This window comes from Pteropus medius, unplaced genomic scaffold (genome assembly GCF_902729225.1).
Source record: "Pteropus medius unplaced genomic scaffold, Ma_sr-lr_union100, whole genome shotgun sequence".
NCBI lineage: Eukaryota > Metazoa > Chordata > Mammalia > Chiroptera > Pteropodidae > Pteropus > Pteropus medius.
Window position 1 is genome coordinate 7,654,177 of NW_024344437.1, and position 9,991 is coordinate 7,664,167.

At 40.1% G+C, this 9,991-nt stretch overlaps 2 long non-coding RNA genes across 2 annotated transcripts in view; both read right to left on the minus strand.

Annotated features, from left to right (window-relative positions):
- The window catches only part of LOC120610654 (uncharacterized), a 34,270-nt gene that overhangs the window by 15,748 nt on the left and 8,531 nt on the right, over positions 1–9,991 (minus strand). Inside the window, exon 2 of the long non-coding RNA XR_005654973.1 lies at positions 1,521–1,579. This is a non-coding gene — a long non-coding RNA (uncharacterized LOC120610654). The remainder of the gene's footprint in view (positions 1–1,520; positions 1,580–9,991) is intronic.
- The window catches only part of LOC120610655 (uncharacterized), a 7,687-nt gene continuing 3,787 nt past the window's right edge, over positions 6,092–9,991 (minus strand). Inside the window, exons 2-3 of the long non-coding RNA XR_005654974.1 lie at positions 7,896–7,959; positions 6,092–6,321 (exon numbers count right to left, since the gene is read on the minus strand). This is a non-coding gene — a long non-coding RNA (uncharacterized LOC120610655). The remainder of the gene's footprint in view (positions 6,322–7,895; positions 7,960–9,991) is intronic.

Consider the following 9,991-nt stretch of genomic DNA (forward strand, 5'->3'; position numbering starts at 1 on the left):
AGGAAAGGTTTGTTTTGCACAATTTGGACTGACCAAGGCAAAATGACACTGGTATCCAAGAAGTCTCGGCGATACAAAATAACGATCACTCAGTTATACCACTAAATAATCAACAAGTCATTCAACAGCAGGTGGAGTCTTTTTGAGAAGCCAACTATTCTCACGTGCTGGAGCAGATTTGGCTGATATTTATCCACCTCTCTATGGTATGTCTACAAGAGTCCCTCACTGTCAGCCTCCACCTGCTGCCCTTCCCCCACAATCAAAGGCATTTCCAACAGATTCACTCTTTCCTACATCGATTATTAGTCATAAGGCTTAACAGCTAACAAAACTCGTCCTCACGATAGTTTTCAAAAGGAATCTATTCAAAAGAAGAAAACTTAACAGTTTTCCTTTATTGGTTTGACTTAGGGAAATTCAAAGATTAGGGAGTATTTACTTCCATCGAAGCCAGAAGGTTTAAGTCCACAACTTGATGTGTTTGACGTTTTCCTGATCCAGTGGGAATATTTTCACAACACCAATTGGCCCCTTGATAGCCACGCCTTACTTCTTCCAAGAATTAAAAGAATGTGGGATGCAGAGCCTTCCAGGCGCCAGCTGGACGAGTGAGGAGGGAGAGGGCTGGAAGCGTGGAGGACATTCCCGTGGGGCTTCACCTGCTTTTGAGCTGCGCAGCAACCTTGCGCATAGGGCCGCCCCATCCCCAAGCGGCGGGGGACAGATGGTGCCCAACGAGGATCTCGGGGCACTTTTCTCCCTTTAGCCAATTAAAATGAACGGGCAGGCCCAGCTCACACACCTGCACCTATGCAAACACGCGCACCCAGACCGCCTCCGCTCACCCCAGACTGCCAAATCATATCTTCCCTCCCGAGGATGCGAGGCGCACGGAGCAGTGGGGGACGACACGCGGCTGGCCCGTGCCTGCCCCTCCTCGGCTGCCCTGGCCTCCCAAACTTTCTCCCTGTCACCTCCAGCCCAGCCCAGCCCCGGCCTGCCCCTCCCAAGCTGCAGCAGGTGGCCCTGCCCCCTGCCCCCACCTCCTCCTCCGCCTCAGCCGCCCGGCCCTGTTCTCCCCTCCTCCAGCGCGCCCCGCCCTAGCCCCTGCCCCACATGCCCCACCTGAGTCTCCCCATGAGCCCCTCAGCTGACCTGCCTGCGCTGGGTGTGCTCCAGCACCCCCTGAGGGTCTGGACGGTATCGATGGTCAGTAAAACCACGAACTTGAGTGGCCTGGCGGGGGAAGGAGCGGGTATGGCGGGCGGGGCCCGGATGCGGTATTTCTTGAATTTAGCCCAAGTGGAGGAATTCGAGTGAACGTGAAGGAAGCTTCAGCGCCGAGGCACATCCCGGACTCGATGCTGCTCTGGCGCCCGCCGTCCTCCTCCCTCGGCCCAGCCTTTGGCACACACCCTGGTAGTTGCTGCGCCCGCCCGTGGTTGCAGGCTGTGTCCCAGGGCTTCCTGTGGTCCCCAGGTTCAGTGGTCCCGGGTCTCTCCCTCTCACCCACCTACCTGCATGGGAATGAGGGTTCCTGGATGTCAGAAGACACCCTTGGGACTCCCTCTTTGTTCTGTAGGAAAAAAAAAAATTTCTTGAGAAGTGACTTGTCCAAGGGTATCTTAATTAATTTTAATTTTTGTTTTCCGTTTTCAAAGTATTAAACGCGGTATGTCTTTCTGGGCACAGTTCCATAAATGTAAAGACTTTAAGAGAACTGGACAAAATGCTGACTTGAGGGAAAAGAATCGGGGAAAACGTTATAGTTTGTGTGGGATCATATATTTCCTGATAAGTATTATATTTCATTCTATTCAGTGGACCAAGTGCTGAAGTCAGCAGATGGACGATAAATCCGAGGCCAGTGGTGGGTGGGGCTGGCAGGTATTGAGAGGAAGTGGACAGACCACGGGTTCCATCTAGTGTCCTATTTCGTAAGAAACCAACCAAACAACAGCATCTGAGCAACCAGCCTTGAGACCTGCAGGCTGGCACGACACCGCAGATGTCTTTAACTTTCATAGATTCCTTTTCATGGGGCAAGCCTCCCAGAAAGGCTTCCTAAGTGGAAATGAGACTTCATCAGGGAGCTTTAGAACAAGGAAATTTCCCAAATGATTTACGTAGGGTAGTTTATAGTTGGGTTAGTTTGTGTGTTAGTAAATGTTCTCTCAGGGAGCCTCGAAGGCTGGGGAAAGATATTTTTCAGGGAATAGGCAATACTTTTTTCAAAGCAAATTACGTATTTAGTAATTTTTCCCTAACCAGGTCGTAACCCGCGTGATGTCAGGCGACTGGTTTTTCTCGTTTCTTGCAGTCACCCTAGGGCCTGGCAAAGCATGTGGCATGTAGCAACCGCACAATAAAATATTTACTACGACACATTTAAAAGCATTGCTGAATCGTAGAATGAGTCTGGCATTCTTAAAAACCACCCTTGTGACCCACATGTCAGCTAAGGGCAACGTATTTATTGATATTTAGTTCACATCCACTCACACCCTCTCATCCTCCCACATACTTCCAGATGCTGCCACTGCCGTGAAATCCCTTTCCGAGGTTTCGGTGATTTGCTTTTGGTGATCTCGAAAAAGTGTCCTTTTCACTTAATCATTCTGTGTGCGTGTTGACCCCAAAACAGAACCCAGGCAGCATCACCCGATGCCCCAAACACTATTAATGTAGTCGTATGTTTTAGACATTTACCCAAGATCTGAGGGTTAAGATTGGGGTTATATTATCATACAGATACCAAGAAATTTAAGACCCCTGGAGACACAGACCTCGGCTGCCTTCTTTGCTCACTCTCAACTGTTTCCTAAGCCTGCTCATCCAGCTAGCTATAGACCAATGACCAGACTTCCATCTCTGTCTGAAGTCCTTTTTTCGGCTCTCCACCTGTGTGCTCAGCTGCTGCCTTTAGGTCTCCATTTGGATGTCGTAAATGTCTCCTCATGCCCCTATGATTGCTGCAGCAGTTCCAGGCATCACATGCAGACACAGAAACAACCAGAAGCAGAAAGAGACCATCACCTCTTTCTTCCTAATGGGAAAACAGTCTTTCCCAAAAACTTCTTACAGATCTCCCCTCAGAGCTTATTGGCCAGAATTCAGTCACATGCCCACCTCTAAGCCAAACACAGATGCAGGGTTAGAAGCACAATGATTGGCTTAAACCAAAAAAAGACTTCCCTCTGAGCTTAACAAAGAAAGGATGGATACCTGAACAAAATTGGAGTTCTGTTGGCAAGCAAGTAGAGGAAAATGGATGTTGGCGGTCAACCAACAATGTTTACTATAGTAATGTATTCAAAAGAAATGTTTGGTACCATGTATCATGTGAAATAAGTGTGACAACACCGATAGGATACATTATTAAGTCTATTAATCCCCATGCTACTTGATTAATAATTTCCTAAGCATCAAGTTTGGCTGTTTTAAAATTTAATGTCAATTGGCCAAGAATATATCAGTGAAAGACTGTTTAGTTAACACACTAATAGTTGAAGATTGTCAATATTAAATTTAACCATTTTATTCATATTTTAATTACCACAATAATTATCGACTAATGCTTTTTCTTTATGGAGATCAAAGTATTCAATGACAAAGCATTTTAATTACATAGATTAAACACTTAGAATCAAGAAGAGGTGAAAACCAATTCTTATCACTTAAGGTATTTCAATTAAGGATTACACAAGGACATGCTTCAAGGATGTTGGTTTACAATGACGAGAGACTTAGTTGTAAAAGTCCTGAGTGTCCAAGATGGAGTATTGGGGAAATACATTGTGCTATAGTCATGTAATGAAATAGTATGCATTGCCTTTTCTACTGAATTATACCCACATACTTATATAGTTAAAAACCCCAGCATCCAGCACAAACACAGACCAGCGGCTCTCCAACCTGAGTGTGCTCTGGCACTCTCCTGGTGATCGCTGGGCCCCACCTGCTCCTCCAGAGCTTCCAATTTAGTGAGTCTGGGGAGGGGCTCGAGAACTGACATTTCTAGCAACTTCCCAGGTGATGCTTCTGCTGCTGGTCTAAGAACAGTGCGCAAGAACCACCGTTTCAGGCCATTTTAAACACAATGTCTGGACGGACGCAGGTATCAATAGCTTCTGACACCTGGGATTTCCATCCTTCCCACATCAGACAGATTTAATCAGAATCTCAAGATGGAACTTTGGTGTTTTTTAAAACCACCCAGGTGTTTGTCATGTGGAGCCATGGCTGCTAGGAGTGGCTATGAGGAGCACAGGGAATGTCCTCCGTGGAAAGGGCGGGACTGAGCCTGCGACGTGGCGGGACCTGCGAGGTGGCGGAACAGCCCCAAGCAGTTTTTCTGAGTGTTCAGAGGCCTCCCCATTAGGAGTCTAAGCCCAGGTTGTGCCAGCCACGCAAACAAGCACAGGTGGAAAAACAGCTGTCCTTGCATTTTAATTTTAAACGTTCAAATCATAAAAACCTGGAGGGCTGTGAAAATGAACAAATAAACAATACCCCTATCCCTTTAAAATGGAAGATGTGTGTGTTAGCCTTTTAAAATTACCTTTTCCTCACTCAAATGAAGTGAGGTTCCCCCTGCCCCCATTTTTTCCTGTTTTTAATTCTTGTTTTCATTTTCCCTCCCTGTTTCTAATTCTTGACTTAAGACCTTCACAGAGCAGGAAAATGGCCTGGCAAATTTGTCCCAGTAGGAATATTTCTCGTGGGTTCCCAGCAAGACACGTACACAGAGATGATAAAGTTTCAGGTTGCATTGGCCCATCCAGGGCTCTGGGTGCTGGGTAGGAACTTGCTTTAATACATTAGTGCTTTGTTGTGATTCCTTTACTCATTCCAAATAAATATTTACTTTTGAACTTAATTTTTCCTATGTAGTTTTGTATTCTTTTTTTCTAAAAAGGGCTCCCTGCCCAAACTATGTAAAGTTCTGATTTCTCAAAAAACTGTATCTGCCGTTATTCGGAGGCAAAATACATCTTTTGGAAACCTGGGCTGCTTTTCCTTTTCGCAGCGTACCCAGGGAGAAGTCAGAGCTGAAGTGGGACAACGGGGACCAACCAGCCTCTGCGTGCCCAGCCTGCACCGCTCAGCCTGACAAAGACGCACCACCAGCTTCGGCCGGACAAACAGTTAACTGCAGTTGGCATCCAACGGGGAGCTCAGAGGAAGCCTCCAGCTCTTAGCATTGCCCACGTTCATGCATCTTTCCGGAAGTCCTGACAGCCAGAAGCGCTGATGGCGGTCTGGAGAAAGCCCTCCGTGGGCCCGGCATCTGTAACTCATCAGAACTGTTGTGCTCTCTATCAGATCTGCTGACTCAAATATTAAAGATTTACAATATAAGCACCGGTTCTCAATTTATACATGGCAGAGGCAAAGAGCATTGGTTCTAAAGGACAGCTGTTAAATGTTCACACTACAATCTGTTAACCAGACTGTAATATTTGATTAAGATAAATATGTTACTTTTTAAAATTCTATTTTCATGTCCTGCAGTTCTTTCCGTGGAGACACACACACATACATACACACACATACACACACAAATATTGATCCCAGTGAGAACAACACTCTGCTGAATATTTGAAACATTAGCATTTCCAGCATTTTTTGGAGCAACTAGAAGAGAATCAAAGAATGGACCAAAGCATTTATACTCTGACTCTCAAACACCTAAAAGAAAATACATCAAGAAAGTCAAAATAGCACCTTGGTCTAAATTTCAAAATATGTGGCATTATGAAGTATATTTGCTGTGTGAAACAGTTATAAGGCTAACATTTTTTTTCTAGAAATTGAAAAATTCCATTACTTTAGTCTACTTTTGTTGAAAGAAATGACTGAGATATTACAAGATAATATTACCTGAAAAATAAACTACTAAGTATAAATGTATAGAACTCAAATATAGTATATTTGTTATTAAAATATATATAGTCTTAAATTATCCAATGAAAAAGAACCAGAAATAATTTTTAAAAGAAATAATAAAAATATTTTTTCAATCTTTATATTATAGTACTTTATTATATAACTTCATAATATATTTTATCTGATACACTCCGTACCTTTATAGCTATACCCTGACTCTGGTCAAAATAAGTTTTAATAGACTATACAATTTTCTTTATGGAAATAATATTAAATCACTGATTAAGATATAGCCTTCAAGTCAAAACATTAAAATTCATAAACAGGAAGTGTTCTTGCTAAGCAATAAGGAATTTTATAAACACGCTGAGATTGCATATCACTGGCCACACACTCTTCTTCAATGCCTTCCAAAAACTGGTATGGCCGCTGTGGAAGACAAAACAAAACGTACTTTTACCATAAGATCTAGCAATTGCACTCTTTGGTATTTACCCCAAAATGTTGAAAACTTATATCAGCACAAAATCTGGATGTTTATAGCAACTTTATTTATAATCGCCAAAACTTGGAAATAACCAAAATGTCTTTCAGTGAGTGAATGGATAAACTGTGGTCCATCCAGACAATGAAATATTATTCTGCACTAAAAAGATATGAGCAATCAAGCCATAAAAGACATGAAGGAAACCTAAATGCATATTAGTAAGTGAAGGAAGTCAGCTTGAAAAGCTTACATAATGTGTGATTGCAACTATACAACATCGTGGAAAAGGCAGAACTATGGGGACAGTAAAAAGATCAGTCCTTGCCAAGGGTTGGAAGGGCAGAATGAGCAGAGCACAGAGGAAGTTAGGGCAGTGTGACTACTCTGACATCATAATGGTAGAGAAGCAGAGAGGAGAATGGTGCTTAGCAAGGGTTTGGGGAGGAGCGGGAAATGGGGAGTTGTTGAACAAATATAGCGTTTCAGTTACGCAAGGTAAACAAATTCTACAGATCTACTGTACCACATAGAAATTGTAGTTAACAAGACTGTTACCATCGCACATGGAAAAAGTTATCAAGAGGGTAAATCTCAAGTTAACTGTTCTTACTACAAAAAAAGCCAGGGGGAACAGGAGGAAACTTTCGGAGGTGATGGATATGTTTACTACCTTGATTGACGGCTTCATGTGTGCATGCATATGTTTGAATCTATGAAACTGTATACATTAAAGATGTGCATTTTTGTAAAAATGTTTTTTAATTTAAAGGGACACTACACACACATACACACACACACACACACACACACACCTATACTAAGTACTGTTTATTTCTCTCAAAAACTGTAAGTTAAAAACTGAAGGCAAAAAATTAGCCTAAGGCACTTGGATTTCAACGATATGTAAAGAGCCTAGATGCACCACTATGGACCTTAGAGAAAAAAAGCTAAACACACTGAAAATCTTTTCTTGGACCCACAGAGAACTGAGGTCACAGGACTGCAACCCCAAAATCTGAAGAGACACGTGAATACAGAGAACCACATCTGAAAAGAACAGGAATCACCAGCCTAGAATTCTATATCCAGTACAATCGTCTTTCAAATGTCAAAGAGAAATAAAGACTTTCTTGGATAAACAAAAACTGAGGAAATTCATCACCAGCAGACCTGCCCTATAAGAAGTATTTTAAAAAGTTTTTCATGGAAAAGAAACTCACATCTACATTTAAATAGAGGATGAGTGTCAGAGAAGAAATGAAATCTATTTAAAATTCGTTAAGAATGTTCTCAGAAAATTATACAGTAAATAATATTTAATAGAAAATAAATGATGGTAGCTATTTAACTTTCAAGGGCAAGGATGTTTGATATTGGATTTCAAATTATTTTCATCCTTGCAAGTTAAATGCTATCTATCTACTCAAACTTTTGATAAAGATAAAGGAATTGAGTAACCCTCAAGTCACACGTTGGTTACACTCATATTAAGTATAATTTTTTAAAAATCACTTACCGCAAATGAATTTCCTTCAAGTGAATATGAGGCATTTGACCTGATATCGGTTTACAGAAACATACTACAAAGAGAGAAATAAAGATGGCACATATTTGAAGATTCAATGCCTTCCTGAACTTAGTTTTTTAAATGTTTATATTCTTTCTTCATCACATTCTCTGCCTCATAACTATCTCATCTCAAAAACTGAGCAAGAGGTTGTGAAGAGAAAAGGAATTGAAATGTCGGTTCTTTTTAATCTTAAGCAGCAATTTACATAGAAATAATTTGTTTATCCTATATTCAGTCATTTAATGAATATTGAACACTTGTTGTATGCCAGGAAATTCTAGGCTTTGGGAATGAAAAATTGAGTAAGAAAGTTTTGCCCTCATTGAACTTACAACCAAGTTGAAACACAGAAAATTATCATTCTTAATAATTAAGTATTATTAGTTTCTATTTTCCTCGGCACATGGTATTAACACCCACACAAAGTCAAAAGAATTCTAATAGGGTGCTCAGCTGACCATAGGTGAAAAAGCCAATGTGTTTCTTGACGGTCCCATTTCTTTTCTTTTCTTTTCTTTTCTTTTCTTTTCTTTTCTTTTCTTTAAAGAAATATTACAAACAACTTTATTCCAATAAATTCAAATTAAGATCAGTATTTTACAGTAGCATCAAAAAGAGTAAAATACTCAGAGATTAACAAAAGAGCCAAAAGAATTGCACACTGAAAGCTATAAAACATTCCTGAAAAAAAATGAAAGAAGATACTAAACTTGGACTATAGGATTTCATATTGTTAAGATGTCTATTCTACCCAAAACAATCTACAGATTCAGTACAATTCCTATTAAAATCCCAATGACGTTTTTTGCAGAAATAGAAATATCCACCCTAAAATTCATAAGGAATCTCAAGGGACCCAAAGAGCCAAAGAAAAAAAAATAAAATGGAATACAGATCTTGAAAATAAAGAGCAAAGCTGGAGATCTCACACTTCTTGATTTCAAAATTTACTACAGAGCTACAGTAATCAAAACAGTGTGATATTGGCATAAAGACAGACAGATAGACCAATAAAATAAAATAGAGAGCCCAGAAATAAACCCTCAAATATATGGCCAACTGATTTATAACAAGGGTGGTAAGATCATTCAGTGGGGAAAGGACAGCCCCTTCAACAAATGGTGTTGTGAGAACTAAATACTCACAAGCAAAAGAATTAAGTTGGACCTTCATCTTATACCACATTAAAAAGAAATAACTCAGGGTGTATCAAAGACCTAAATGTAAGATCTGAAAACTATAAAACTCCTAGAAGAAAACATAGAGGAAAATCTTCATGACATTAGATTTGGTGATTATTTCTTAGATATGACACCAAAAGTACAGACAACGAAAGGGAAAATAGATAAATTGGAGTTCATCAAAATTAACAACTTTTACGCATCCAGGACACCATCAAAAGAGTAAAAAGACAACTCATAGAATGGGAGAAAATATTTGGCAAATCATATATCTTATAAAAGACTAATTTCCAGAATATATAAAGAGCCCCTAAAACTCAACAACAAAAAAAACAAACAACCCAATACAAAAATGGGGAAAGGACTTCAGTAGACATTTCTCCAAAGAATATATACAAATGGCCAATAAGCACACAAAAATATCCTCGACATCAATAGTCATGAGGGAAATGCAAATTAAAACCCATGTCAATCATGATGAAATATTGAAGAGACATTAAAAAGAGTTATGCTATCAATAAAATAGATGATTAATAGGTGGATAGATAGGGCTCAAAACCAAAGAGTGATATGGAAATTATATATATATTTATGTGCTCTATTAAATCATTTATGTAAACTTAAAAAATGTAGCTATAGTATTATATCTTGCTTATGGATCTACAATTATAAAATGTAGTTTTAGACATTTAAAAGGGACTAAAATCCCACATGACACACTCCTAATAGTAATTGCCTGGGGCAGGGGGCAGGTGAGAGAGGACAGGAGAGATGAGCCTACAGATAATGGTTAAAGGTGATTTTTGCTTTGCTTTATCTCCAAAGATTTATTACTTTAAAAAAAAAAAAAAAAAAAAAAAA